The sequence below is a fragment of the Chionomys nivalis genome, chromosome 21 (genome assembly GCF_950005125.1).
Source record: "Chionomys nivalis chromosome 21, mChiNiv1.1, whole genome shotgun sequence".
Taxonomy (NCBI): Eukaryota; Metazoa; Chordata; class Mammalia; order Rodentia; family Cricetidae; genus Chionomys; species Chionomys nivalis.
Window position 1 is genome coordinate 48,779,266 of NC_080106.1, and position 11,310 is coordinate 48,790,575.

General features: G+C 42.9%; 1 pseudogene; it reads left to right on the plus strand.

Moving 5' to 3' along the window:
- Nucleotides 1-8,209: 8,209 nt before the first annotated feature.
- On the plus strand, nt 8,210-10,888 carry LOC130863387 (forkhead box protein M1-like; annotated as a pseudogene).
- The last annotated feature ends 422 nt before the right edge of the window (nt 10,889-11,310 follow it).

Here is an 11,310-nt window from a genome sequence, read left to right on the forward strand (position 1 = left end):
GCAGTTTCTTTATTTAACCAATGAAATTAACTCCTCCATCAAAGCCTGAACTCTGGCAGTCTCTGCTGTTTCTCAGGCAGGCAGCACCTGGTCACTAAGTCACCTAGATGTATTTTGTTCCCAAGGCTTACACTAACGGCTAGCTCTGGAGCTGATCTCACAACAAGGAGTTAGTGTGAAGGCAATAGGACAGACGGAGGAATTAGACACAACTAGATCTTTCAGTGCAGGCTCTGGAACATAGGGGTGGTGTTAGTTCATATTTTCTGAATCAGCTTGCTCACCTGTATCATTATCTTATCATACTATCCCAGCTTTGCACTGAGATAATGTTCTTATAATGATGTCTGTCATAAGAATTGTGCTGACTGTGGTGAAGCACAACTTTAATGCCCACTCAGGAGGCAAAGACAGGCAGTTGTCTGTGACTTCAAGGCAAGTCTGGTCTACCTAGTGAGTTCTAGAATAACCAAGGTGACATAGAGAGACCCAGCCTCACAACACACATGTACACACACACACACACACACACACACACACACACACGTATTAAATGGCAAAATAAGGTGCCTGATATAACAATGGCATATAGGGATCTCTGGGTTCAACTGTTAAGAATTTTGATGCCAAGGACTCCTAACCCTGCCAGTTGATAATGGCGCACACCTTTAATCCTGGTACTCAGGAGGCAGAGGCAGGCAGATCTCTGTGAGTTCAAGCCAGCCTGGTCTACAAAGCAAGTTCCAGGACAGGTTCCAAAGCTACACAGAGAATTCCTGTCTCAAACAACAACAACAACAAAGACTATTTAGGGTCTGAAGATATGGCTCAGTGTTTTAAGAGCAATGGAAGCTCTTCCAGAGTACCTGAATTCAATTCTCAGCACCCACATGGCAGTTCACAATCTGATTGATGCCTTCTTCTGGTCTGCAGGCATACATGCAGACAAAATCTAAACATTTAAAAATTAAAAAAAATATTTAAATTACATTTACTTATTTAGTGTGTTAATGTTCATGTGCCACAGTGTGTGTGAAGGTCAGGCTAACTTGCAGGAGTCCACCTCTTTCTGTTCACCTTGTGGATGCCAGGGATCAAACTCAAGTTGTCAGGTTTAGTGGCAAGCATCCTTACCCAACCAGTCATCTCGATGGCCCTGGATATTTGTTTTACACACACACACACACACACACACACACACACGCACATACACGGTGTCATAGGGGGAGGTTGAGACAGGGTTTCTCTGTGTAGCCCTGGCTGTCCTGGAACTTGTTCTAAAGACCAGACTGGCTTTGAACTCAGAGGTTCTCCTGCCTCTGCCTCCTGAGTGCTGGCATCAAAGGTGCACACCATACCAGCTTTGTTTTTTAAGTGTTAATATTTTTTTTATTTATCTTTGGAATGGTTGGGACTCTGGAGAAAGTAAGCAGGACTTAATGGCCCAAAAAGGAAAATATTTTCCCCAACAGGAAAAAAAAAATCTCTGTTTAGAGAATTTGCCAGTGAGACCAGGCTCTGTTCTTGCAGTTGCCTGGTAACCAGATCACCATCTTCCCAGCCAGGCCTCTCAGGGGTTCTCAAACATAGTCAAGGATTATAAACTAAATGAGAAAGTGAGATTTCCATAACTGTGTACAAAATTATTGACAAGTTAATGTTAAGGAAGTTGGTTTCTGTCCTTCATTAACTTGTAGATTGCAGAATGCTCTTCTTCAGATGGGGCTGCCATGCTGGCAGTGAACGGCATGCTGATCTGAGAGGCCCAGAGATACATCTTACGCTCTCATGGCTGCTTCAAGTACGTGACTGAGGGTCTGGACCCAGGGTCTTCCTGTTCCTGTCCCTGCTGATGGCTCCTCAGAAGAGAACCCTTCCCTTCCATCTCGGTGTTCCCTGTGGTCTACCTGTGTCTCCACCACACTGAAATCCCTGGCACAGGTTACCAGTGACCTGTCTTTGCACACACATTTCCGAGGAGCCTAGAGTTAAGGATGTGGATTCTGGAACAGAGGTCACTTGTCTCCAATGACACACACTGGACTGTGTAGAAGGAGAGAGGTCTGGGATTTGCTCCCAAGTGTCATAGGTAGAGATGAAACACAGTGGCTGTGAGCTGAGAGTCAAGCTGGGTGATGGAGTCATGGAGATTCACTGTTTGTCACGGCTGCTTTATGTCTGAACCCAGAGTGCATGGGTTCACATCTAGATGCCTTCTCTCTGTGATCTGCAGGTATTAACAGTTAGTTGCCTTCTTAGTTCTTTAAAAATGTCTTTAAGTTGAAAGATTTGTTGTAAGGAACTAAGAGCATAAGTCATGGGGATATTTGCAACATAGGAGATGTTCCCTCTGATGAACAGTCAGCTGACTGACCACTCCCTGTAGCACAGCTAATAAAAATCCAGACAGATATTGGGGTTCAAGCTGAAGATCAGAAAAGCAAAGCAACCAAGCCACTAGAGAGCTCTTACCTCTACCAGGGCTCAGACAAACAATGGGGTGAGCCTGTCCTCCATGTGACTGAAGACTGCAAAGTTCTCTACCAAACCTCAGACTGCAATGAGCTCCTGTCTCCTCCTGCCTTATAATCCTCTCTCTGCCCAGCCATATCACTCCTATCTCCATCTCCCTAGTGTTGGATTAAGGGCATGTGACTCCCGAGTGCAGGGATCACCTTTCTGCGAGTTCTATTTCTCTTTTAAGACAGATTCAATTTCATGTAGCTCAGGGTCGCTTTGAGTCCTGGAATTAAAGGTGTATGCCACCACTTCTTGGCCTCTACTGGCTTAGCTCTGCAATCTGATCTTCAGGCAAGTTTTATTTATTAAAATATAAATAAAATATCACTACATTTCTCTTTTTGTCTAATATATAAAGAAGGTTATAACTAATATTAAAAAGATATACAATAAGTACAGTAACTATATACAATATATACAGTCAATGTACATCAACAATGTCTCATCCACTTGCATTTGACAAATTCGGAGAAAATACTCCATTATCTATCCTACCTTGGTGAGTCAAAAGTCTTGTGTGTATAATTTCTATCATAACTTGCATTACCATCTAAACTATCTTTTAATATCTCTCAACCTTATACACTTTGCCCTTCTTTAGTGAATTTCTTTTCTGAGTCTTGTAACTCAGAAAACTATAGCTATTTAGTCTTCAACTACCTCAGAGACCTGAGAAAGAAATAATATTAACTGAGTAAGCAGGAAGTGCAAGCAAGCGACTTCTAAAAAATGTGAGAAATAACAGAAACAGTTATCTGCCTAGACAGTCACCAAAAGTTTCTCTGCAATGTTGGGGCATCCATCTTCAGCTTAAAGGCCTAGAATATTTGACAGACTTTTTTTATGAAGCAGGATATTTAAAGGACTGTCCTGCCTTGTCTTGATAACATTTGGCAATCACTCTCTTTTGTGTCCTGCTTGTCCAGTTAGGACAGCATGCTGTCAGCAGTTGAGGCAATGGCATTTTCTTGCCCAGTGGCTTACTTTTGTTGCAAAGAAAGTAAACTTCATGTGGAGTTTCTTCAATGTCCATCATCTTCTTTGAAGTAGATTGGTTCTGCTTTTAAAAAGCAAATACTAGTTTTAAGTATTTAACATTGGGTTGGAATTTTGTATAGTGTATATAAATTTTGAATATCGATACACATCTAAGATTAATTTTGCTGGGCGGTGGTGGCGCACGCCTTTAATCCCAGCACTCGGAAGGCAGAGGCAGGCTGATCTCTGTGAGTTCGAGGCCAGCCTGGTCTTCCAGGACAGGAACCAAAATCTACGGAAAAACCCTGTCTCGAAAAATCCAAAAAAAAAAGATTAATTTTGTTAAAACAAATTGCACTTACATTTCTAATCTGTTCAAGGTATTTTACCTATTCAGGTCCATTTAACAATGTAATGCAAATTTCTAGTTTGTGAAAGTTATTATTACCAACTGTTTAGGAAAAAAAAGAAATACAGATTAGTAATTAATCACCTGTTAGAATTAAACTTGTAGTCATATTTGCTATGTTTTCAAGGTCAAACAGAATTATTTTAAGTAGACATGTTGTCTTCAAACACTTCAGAGATGTACAGTATATGACATTTAAGATGTTTTAATAACATGTCATAGAGATATTCAAATTTAGAAGAGGAATTTAAAGGAGAACCAATTTCAGCATTGTATTATAGGATTAGTGAGGAACAGCCTAAGGTTTTCAAACAACTAACCTTAGTATATCCAGTAACCTTACAGGAATTGCCAAATGACAGATGCTCTGAAAGAGATCATTGGACTTGGGTACAAATGTTAGATTTGGGGAGATTTGAAGAAGTGATAGTCACATATGGCATGCACTCACCTTTTGTGAAGTAGATGTTAAAGTCATGGTCAGTTTGTAATAGAATTATCTCTAAAGGCTGGATAGACTTGGTTAAAGCTGTTTAGAGCCTGGTCCACAATTACAATGGAATATGAGGTTCAGAGAAGAGGCTAAGACTATTGAACAATGGAATAAAGGTAAAGGTGTGGAAATCTCCCAAGATCAACTTCTTAGAGAAGGGGATTATGCTACTATAGAAAGACAATCTGTATATGATGGCCACACCCCAAATTTATGCCATGCAGCAACTTTGAATGCTCGGAACAGAATTGGAGAAGTAGAAAAGAAAATTGAGTCATTTAATAAAGTTAATCAGGGCCCAAAGGAAGCCTTCACGGATTTCTTACAAAGATTGACTTCACCAGTAAATAATAGGATACCACATTCAGAAACTAGGCAAATAATAATTGAATCTCTGGATTTTGAAAATGTTAATTTTAAACACAAAAGGATAATTAAGTCTTTAAAGGCAAGGCCAGCACCCTTGAAGGAATGGATCCAAGATACTGTCTACATTGAATCTCATGACCATGATGTTGCTTGGATAGGAGAGGTGATTTCCAAAGGTTTAGGAAAAATTGAAATGTTAAGTGTTATAATTATGGCAAACAAGGTCAGTTTAAAGGGGCTTGTAAGCAGGGAATTCCTAGAAACAATGTTTTGTCTAAGAATAATCCATTCAGAACATCCTTCCCTTATGGATTTTGCAGAAGTTGCAGCAAAGGCAGGCATTGGACTAATGAATGCAGGTCAACAGGTGATATTTAAGGTAACCCTGTGCCATTGAGAAACTCCTTGAGGTGCCATTCGCAGGCTCCTAAGCCAAATCTGGTAAAGTCATTTCTTGTCATTGTAGAGGAAACTCCTTCCCAGAACAATTAAAGCTTTACAATTATTATAAGAAATCATGGCCGGGTGGTGGTGGCGCACGCCTTTAATCCCAGCACTTGGGAGGCAGAGGCAGGCAGATCTCTATGAGTTTGAGGCCAGCCTGGTCTACAAGAGCTAGTTCCAGGACAGGCTCCAAAACCACAGAGAAACCCTGTCTCAAAAAAAAAAAAAAAAACCCAAAAAATCATATTACTCTGAATAATAGAACATTTATTTAAAAAAGAGAGCAAAAAATTCAGGAGAAATCATAAAGCAAGTATTTTGGCAAACTATAAGTGAACAAAGACCAAAATTAAAAATATGATTAAATGACATTGTCACTGAAGGTCCAGTAGACATAAGTAAGATGTAACAGTAATCTCACCAAAATCTTGGCATCCAAATTTGGCCTCTTCAGAAGGTAAATATTCAGCTTTTAGGATGAGAACTTTATCTCAGGTAAAAGAGAGCATGAGATGGGTTGAATGTACAGGACTAGAAGGACAAAGAAGGATATTAAAACCATACGTGGCCAACATAGCAATGAATTTGTGAATAGACAAAGATATAGAATAGACAATGAATAGACAAGATTTATTACAGCAATGGAATACCCAGATTAACATTCCCCTAGTCTTAAAACAAACCATAAACTAATGTATGTTTCTGAAAAAAATATTGTTATAAAGAACAGGCATGGACCATTCAGGTTGTACAAGAACAAGGCACAATAGTTGCTGATTTTCCAAAGGCACCAACAGCCCTACCTTCAAAATGGTTTACAGACAAACCTGTATGGGTTGCATGATGGCTTTTAACAGCAGAGAAACTGCAGGCTTTAGAGCATCTGGTACAGGAGCAACTAAATGCTCAGTGTATTTAAGAATTAACCAGCCCTTGGAATTCTCCTGTATTTGTTATTGAAAAAAATGTGGAAAATGGAGAATGGTAACAGATCTAAGAACTGTTAATAAGGTGATTCAGCCAATGGGCTCTCTACAATCTGGAAATCCTTTGCCTTCCCTCTTGCCTAAAGGATGGCCCCTTATAGTTATTGATTTAAAATACTGTTTCTTCACTATAATTTTACAAGAAAAAGACAGAGAAAAAGTTTGCCTTCACACTGCCTACTTATAATAATTCTCAGCCTGCTAAGAGATATCAATGGGAGATTCTCCTACAGGGAATGTTAAATAGCTCCAACCTGTGCCAATATCTTGTATCGCAGCCATTGGAAATGAATGATACATAAACAATATCCTAAATCTATAGTTTATCAGTACATGGATGACATTTTGCTATCTGATTCAAATGTAGATGTTTTAGAAAAAAATGTTTGAAGAAGTAAAGAATATTTTGCTTTGTTGGGGATTACAAATTTCTCTTGAAAAAAAAATACAGCAGAGATTCTATTAATTATTTAGGCTATAAATAATTATTTAGGCTAGTTTACAGAAAACTAGACCCCAGGGCTGGAGAGATGGCTCAGCAGTTAAGAGCACTGGCTGTTCTTCCAGAGGTCCTGTGTTCAATTCCTAGCAACCACATGGTGACTCACAGCCATCTGTAATGAGATCTGGTGCCCTCTTCTGACTTGCATATGTACATGCAGGCAGAACACTGTATACATAATAAATAAATAGATCTTTTTTAAAAAAAAGAAAACAAACTAGACCCCAAAAGGTGCAAATCAGAGTGGATCAATACAGACCATTGATGATTTCAAAGATTGCTAGGAGACATCTCCCATCTATACACTATTGGGATAAAGCCTGATACACTGATTAATTTAAACAAAACCTTGGGTTGTGACAAGGACTTAAATAGTTCCAGGGAACTTTCAGCCAAATCTGAAAGAGAATTGGCTTTGGTAGAGAGAAATTACAGGAGGCACAGGTGGATCGTGTGGATCCAGAGCCTAACTGTGTTCTAGTCATATTACCCTCCAAACATTCCCTTACACAAATTATAATGCAGAGGGAAGATATTAGTTTAGAATGGATCATTTTACTACATAAACTGAGTAAAAAAAAATTAAAAACGTATGGAAAAGGTCTTAGTTAATTCTAAAAGGAAAACTGAGACTTCGTCAACTAGCAAAATTATACAGAGCAGGGCTGGAGAGATGGCTCAGAGGTTAAGAGCATTGCCTGCTCTTCCAAAGGTCCTGAGTTCAATTCCCAGCAACCACATGGTGGCTCACAACCATCTGTAATGAGATCTGTTGCCTTCTTCTGGCCTGCAGGCATACACACAGACAGAATATTGTATACATAATAAATAAATAAATATTTTAAAAAATTATACAGAGCAGAAATTGTATTACCTTTTAATAATGTTAAAATTGAAAAATTATGGGAAGAAAGTGAACCCTGACAAAGAGCTTGCGATAATTTTTTGGGAGAGATTGACAACTATCCTAAAAACAAGAGAATTCAACTTATAAAGAGAACTAACTGGATCCTTCCTTGCAGTGTACAGGACACACCAATTAACTGGAGTCCCTACATTCTATACTGATGCAAATAAATTAGGAAAGACAGGTTATAATTTAGAAAATTTAAGGAAAGTGAATCAAAGCCCTTTTGATTCTGTCCAATAGTTAGAATTATACGCTATCCTCACATCTGATCCCATATGGGTCTGCCAGGGCCTCTAGCACAAGATAATGCAGAAAGCGATCAATTATCGATTGGAAATGTGCTGAAGACCTTGGAAGTTTATAAAAAAAAATATGTCAATAGCAAAGGTTTAAGAAGAGACTTTTGCATCACTTGGTAACAAGCCAAGAAAACTGTAACAGGCCCCAGGCTCCCCCCCTCCCCGACCCTGCCCCGGGAGCTCCCACCCTGGCAGTCCCTCTGGACCTGCTGCCTGGGCCTGCCTCATCCCCACATGGAGCAGCCACGGTATGTGAGGGTCAGTGCTTGTGATTCTTAATGGAGAGTGAGAGCTTCACGATGAGAACCAGCCCCCGGTGGCCACTGATTCTCAAAAGTTGGAAGCTGCCCCTTCCTGTTCAAGATGAGAAATATCAGAGGAAGAAGCAAAGAGACCCCCTGCCCAGCAGGAGCCTACTCAAGCACAGGCCTCCCAAGAGGTGGCAGAGTCTAGTTCCTGTAAGTTTCCAGCTGGAATCAAGATTATCAAGCACCCCACCGCACCCAACACACAGGTGGTGGCCATCCCCAACAATGCCAGCCTCCAGCATCATCATAGCACTAACTGCCAAAGGGAAAGAGAGAAGCAACAGTGGACCCAACAGGTTCATCCTCATCAGCTCTGGGGGGACCTCATCTCACCCTCCTGGTCCCTAGCCTCAAGCCCAAACCAGCAGTGATTTTAAGGGGAGAAGTGATCACTGAGATGCTGGGACCAAAGCCAGCAGCTAAGGGTGTGCCTGTTCCCAAGCCACCTGGGGCCCTTCCAAGGCGAAGACAGGAAAGTGTGCTAGTAGACAAGTGGCCGACTGCAGGCTTGGGAAGGTGGGTTCTGACAGGCTGGGCTCCTGCAGCATCAAGCAGGAGATGGAAGAGAAGGAGAATTGTCACCTGGAGCAGAATCAGGTTAAGGTTGAGGAGCCCTTGGGAGCATCCACATCTTGGCAGGACTCTGTCTGAGAGGCCACCCTACTCTTCCATGACCATAATACAATTTGCCATCAACAGCACTGAGAGAAAGCGTGTGACCTTGAAGGATGTCTATACTTGGATTGAGGACCACTTACCCTATTTTAAGCACATCACCAAGCCAGGCTGGAAGAACTATTCTCTATATGACATGCTTATGGGGGAGAGGTCTACCAATGACAAGGTCTCTTTCTGGACCATTCAATAGCTACTTGATGTTGTTCCAAGTGTTAAAGCAACTGGAACCAGGGACTCCACAATCGCCTGAGGACTTGGAATCACAGCAGCAGAAACGACTCAATCCTGAGCTCCGTAGAAATGTGACCTTCAAAACTGAACTCCAGTTGGGCGCACGACAGAAGATGAAGTCACTCCTCCCACAGGTCAGCTCATACCTGGTGCACATACAGTTCCCAGTGAACCAGTCTCTGCTGTTACAGCCCTTGGTGAAGATGCCATTGCCTCTGGCAACTTCACTTAAGAGCTCAGAACTTGCCCATCATAGCAAGCGAGTTCGAATTGCACCCAAGGAACTGCTAGCCAATGAAGGGATAGGCCCACTTCTGCTGCCGGACCAGAGGAGGAGGAGAAACCCCTGCTTGAAGGGGTATTGTCTTTGCTTCCTATTCAGTCCATTAAGGAGGAAGAAATCCAGCCTGGGGAGGACTTGACCCACTTAGAGAGGCCTGTCAAAGTGGAGAGCCCTCCCTTGGAAGAGTGTCCATCTCCGTGTGCGTCACTGAAAGAGGAACTGTCTAATTCCTGAGAAGATTCTTCCTGGTCTCCCACCCCAGAGCCCAAGAAGTCCTATCGTGGGCTCAAGTCTCAGCCCGGTGTGTCTCAGAAATGCTGGTGGCCGGATGGTGGTGGCGCACGCCTTTAATCCCAGCACTTGGGAGGCAGAGGCAGGCGGATCTCTGTGAGTTCGAAGCCAGCCTGGTCTACAAGAGCTAGTTCCAGGACAGGCTCCAAAACCACAGAGAAACCCTGTCTCAAAAAGCAAACAAACAAACAAACAAACAAAAAGAGCTAGTTCCAGGACAGGAACCAAAAAGCTACGGAGAAACCCTGTCTCGAAAATCCAAAAAAACAAAAAACACACAAAAAAAAAAAAAGAAAGAGAGAGAGAGAGAGAGAGAGAGAAAGAAAGAAAGAAAGAAAGAAAGAAAGAAAGAAAGAAAGAAAGAAAGAAAGAAAGAAAGAAAGAAAGAAAGAAATGCTGGTGGCTAAGCGAAGAGAGAAGAGGGAGGCAAGCCGGTCTTGGAGGAAACACCACCTTCAGCCACCCTGTCTGGATGAGCCTGAACTACTTCTCAGAGGACCCCAGCACATTACAGCCGGCCATGGAGCCCCTACTCCTGGCAGAGTCGTCAGAGCCTGCATCCCAGCTCCACTGCTCTCAGGAGGAGGGAGGACCTTTCAAGACCCCGGTCAAGGAGACATTGCCCATGTCTTCCTCTCTTAGCAAGTCTGTGCTCTCCAGAACCCCTGAGTCCTGGAGGCTTACAGCTCCAGCCAAAGTTGGGGGGTTAGATTTCAGTCAAGTATGAACCCCCCCCCCAGGGCGCCTTTGGCCCCTTGCCTGACTCCCTGGGGCTGATGGAGCTGAATACCACACCTCTGAAAAGTATTCCCCTTTTTAACTCACCCTGGGAGCTCCTCAACTCAGAACCCTTTGACCTTGCCTCTGACCCCTTCAGCAGCTCTCCGCTTTCACATCTCGAGGTCCCCGAGCCACAGGTCCCCAGCTTTTCAGCCAATCGTTCTTTCACAGAAGGCTTGGTCTTGGACACAATGAACGAGAGCCTCAGCAAGATTCTTCTAGACGTCAGCTTCCCTGGCCTGAAAGAGGACCCTCTGGGCCCTGACATCAACTGGTCTCAGTTCATCCCGGAGCTGCGATGGAGCCAAAGCCTTTTCCTTGCTACTCAAGCTGCTCACTGTCCTGGCACTTGTGTGACTGGGAGGTACAAGGCTCAGTGTACCCCAAGCCTTGCAGGCAAGGGCTGAGCTGTGCCCTTTACCTAATTATGCCAAGATGATAGTCACATCGAAGCCACTGCTGGGACCTGTGCATGCAGTAGGGTCTCTGGAGAGTCTGAGTCCTCAACTCTCTCTGCTAGTATCTGAAGGGTGGGCGTGACAAGCAGTGCCGATCAGGAAGTGCCCCATAGTCACCTGCTGCTCCTGGGAGGATAACCCTTGTAAATGGTGTAAGTCCCCCAAATTGTCCTCTAATTATTCCTTAGATCATTATCTAGAGACTGCCAAGAGTCGGTGGGGTGACAAGGGCTGTACTTGGCTTCTGCTTGCAGCCTTTGGGGGAAGGACCTGCGGTGCAGTTTCTTCCACAATTGTGGGTTCTCTAGGCATCTAGACATGCAGGTTGGCTTGCCAGGATCCCGCTTACTGCCCTTTCCTGACATCCCCAT